We start from the raw sequence: 3,465 nt of genomic DNA on the forward strand, positions 1-3,465 counted from the left end.
TTTCCGGTTGTTAGTTTTCACGATAGTGCTCCCCCTGCTGGGTGCTTTGCTCTTTACGTTTTGAATGCTGAATGGAAGCATTTCGACTAATCTGGAAAGCGCCCATGATACAAACATTAGATAATTTCTAACAATGTCAACAAGGGAGAGCTGATGTTAAAAATCTAGTTTTAATTTTGGAATTAGCAAATTAATATAATTTGCTAATTACTGTTACTCATTCCCTTCCCCCACTCCCAGTGTCTGGACTCTGTCTTCAAGTTAAGGTGGCCAGATTCCATGGGGCTGCTTTAGCTGCATCAGTGTTTGACCCAGTGCAGCCAAACCAGCTGTTTGAACCACTACAGCCAGAGCTGGTCAAGTGGAACAGACCAGTGCAAGCCCCTAAGATGGCAGAATTTTACTGTGCAAAGGCTGGGAATACCAGTGGTAAGGCTAGTTGATTGATTAAATAATTAAGCACCATCTATGAGCATGACACTTTACACAGAATGAGAAAGACATGTCCCTCCGAAAGGGGCTCACAATCTAAAACTGTCACAAAGGAAATAACAAAGGAATGGGCAGGAGGTGGTGGCAGCAGCAGCAGGGATAAATTGACAGAGACTCTGCAATGTTTTCATTTACACTTTCTTAGGTGCAACAGAGTAAGGGGGTTAGGGAGCTGGGCCAAAGGTTTCATGGAAAAGGTGGATTTTGAGGAGGGATTTTAAGGAAACCGGAGAAGTGATATGGTATAGGTGGTTCCCAGGCATAAGAGCAGCAAGAAAGGATGGAGGCCTTTGATGTGTTGAATACCAATACCTATCATGTTCTTCTTCATCAGTATTAGGGCTCACTCCTATGGGCTACAGTGAGGTGCCAGTGGTTATGGGCATCATTAGAGGGGGGGAGGGGGGCTTTTTGTGCTAGTCCCATTAGCTACCATTTTAGAAAGTGAAAGCGTTTGGCTAAAATGGGTGTGTTTATGGAGTGGGGCTGGGTTTGTGGATTTCATTAGGGCCTTCCTTTCCCCCATAACTTGGACATTGTATGGCATCCAGTTGAAACTTTCCAAACAATTTTAGGGACCCTTCACAAACTTCCTCCATGGAAAGCACTGGTTTTCAAAAAACAAGACTTTCTCTTTCCTTTTGCTATGTAAAGGATTTTGAGACCTTTTATGCTGAAAATGGTACACTATTCTTAATAATAATATATCATTATCTGTGACAAGTGCGCATATCATGTTTTCACCGTGGGTACTTGGTGCAGACATGCTGGGCCGGTGATGGCGTTCCAGTATATATACATTAAATGGAAAGTCTGGACCTATTCCGAAATCATGTTGTATGTGCAGATAGGTGTCTACACATGTAGATGATTTTGTGCAAATGACTACATGCATTCATTAAGTGGGGTACAGGCCCCTGAAATACAGGGTTCAGTTAGGAAGTGTACCACTGTACATTTGTTGACTATAATATGTGAATCACTGTACATGTACATTGCACACTGTATTGATCTGTGCATGAAGTGCACAGATCACTATACAGATTGTACAAGCTCTAAACATAATGCGCTAATAGGGCTCCTGCATATGTATTATTGCATGCAATAATCTCTGCATGTAAGATGAGCATTAATAGGTTATTTTTCTATTAAATTGTAATATATGGAGCAGCCCTTAGCGTGAAATATATTGGAATATCTGACTGCAGTATTTCAATAAGGTTTGGAGGTCCTTAGGGAGAGGAGAAAGCAGTCTGTGGTATTCTATCCAGTAATATTTTGCAGTTTGTTTGGACATTTGTCCCAGGGGGGATCCTGTAGAGAGTGTGGGGGAGGAGTCGGAAAGGAAAAGGGAGGGAAAGGAGAAGGAGAAAATTGAGTTGTTGCTGAATAAACTACACAAGATTTCCTTGAGTGTGGCAGGGAGAAGCAGCTATAAAACACAGTCATGACCATATTGACTGGTGTGTGTCAGTGTTGATGTTATGGTTTTTACATTCTGATCCCTGCCAATTTATCTGCTGTTTCTCTAATTATTTTCTCCAAATAAAGATCTAAGCTCCCTAATGAGAGAAAGCACCCTTGGCAACTCTTGGAGAAACAATGAACCCGTCTGCTGTTGCTTATTCAAACTGTACTGTTGTGGGTTGTTGGGTTTTTAAAAAAAAAGATTGCATTGTGCTGAATAATTATCCCCCAGTGTTCACATAGGCCTTCATTTCTCACAATTTGCCATTCCAGCAGGTTTGATGGAGTTTATAATGAGTGTCTGTGATGAAAATATAAGAAATATGCTGAACAATGAGAAAAGTGCTTGGTTTGTTCTGCATTAGCTAAATTGTCTCTATCTGGCTGTGTATTTCCATCTTACCTGCTCAAGTCAAAAGCTAGCTTCAGTATATGGGCAAGCTTGCTTTTTAATCAGATGTGTTTGTATAGGTTCTGTTCTATGTCTGTTATATTCTTTTGTAAGCCAAACATCCCTTGCAGACATGTTCTAATGGAAACTGGACCCTGCCCCTTATCTTCCATTCAAAACTCAGACCTGAACCTTTTGAAAATACAACTAATACATGGCTTGGTTTGTTTTCGAACCGCAAGGCTCACCTTGATTATAAAATATCTTGTATAAAAGGAGAATGTTTGCTAAAAACAGCAATGTCAATGTCACCTTTCTGGAATCCAGTGTGCTTATGTGGCAATACTGGAAGGTTCACTTTGCTCTGAGACAGCAAGGTCTGCCTGCAGTAACACAAACACCAAATACAGCTGTTGTGAATAGTCACTGTAGGGTACTTATTGCTTACATTTAAGCTTTACCTAAGAATGGTGTGTGGTCTTCAAAGTACTACCAGAGTCTTTGTTGTTTTTAAGACAGAAGAACAGCATCTTAATTAGCATGGGGTGTGTGTGTGAGAGAGAGAGAGATAGATCCCTGATTTTTTGTTTTATTGTGTTTTTCCTTTTCCTTTGCTTGAGGATTTAGGTTTGCCTTGAGGTTTTCCAAATGGCAGTTAATTTACTCCTCCTCCACTACCATTAGGGTTGGGGGAGTTCAGTCAAGGAGGCTATTTACAGCAACTTCAGTACCAATTCTGCTCATACAGCCAGCAGCATTACTGAGTTTTCCTCCTGATGATTGACCTTTTGATGCACAGTATAAGTGTTCTAACAAAATTTGCACTTTGGGGGAGTGTTGAAAATGGTTGCATGGTTCATGGCAGCATGTCAGGCAGAGGTGGATACCCGACATCCTCCACCCAACATGTCTGGGTTCACATGACACTGAACTGGTGTAATTAGAAGGAGTGTGTGCCCTCTGAGAATGGTTAGTTCTTCTGTACTTGCAACTGTTATGGCCCGCGTGGGAGTGGGGGGCATGGTCTGCCCAGTTAAAGCTCACCCTGGGCAGATGGAGGCGGCCTGGGAACAAAAACATAACTGGGTCAAACAAACCTGTAGGTGCAGAACCAG

This window comes from Hemicordylus capensis, chromosome 5 (genome assembly GCF_027244095.1).
Source record: "Hemicordylus capensis ecotype Gifberg chromosome 5, rHemCap1.1.pri, whole genome shotgun sequence".
NCBI classification, from domain to species: Eukaryota; Metazoa; Chordata; class Lepidosauria; order Squamata; family Cordylidae; genus Hemicordylus; species Hemicordylus capensis.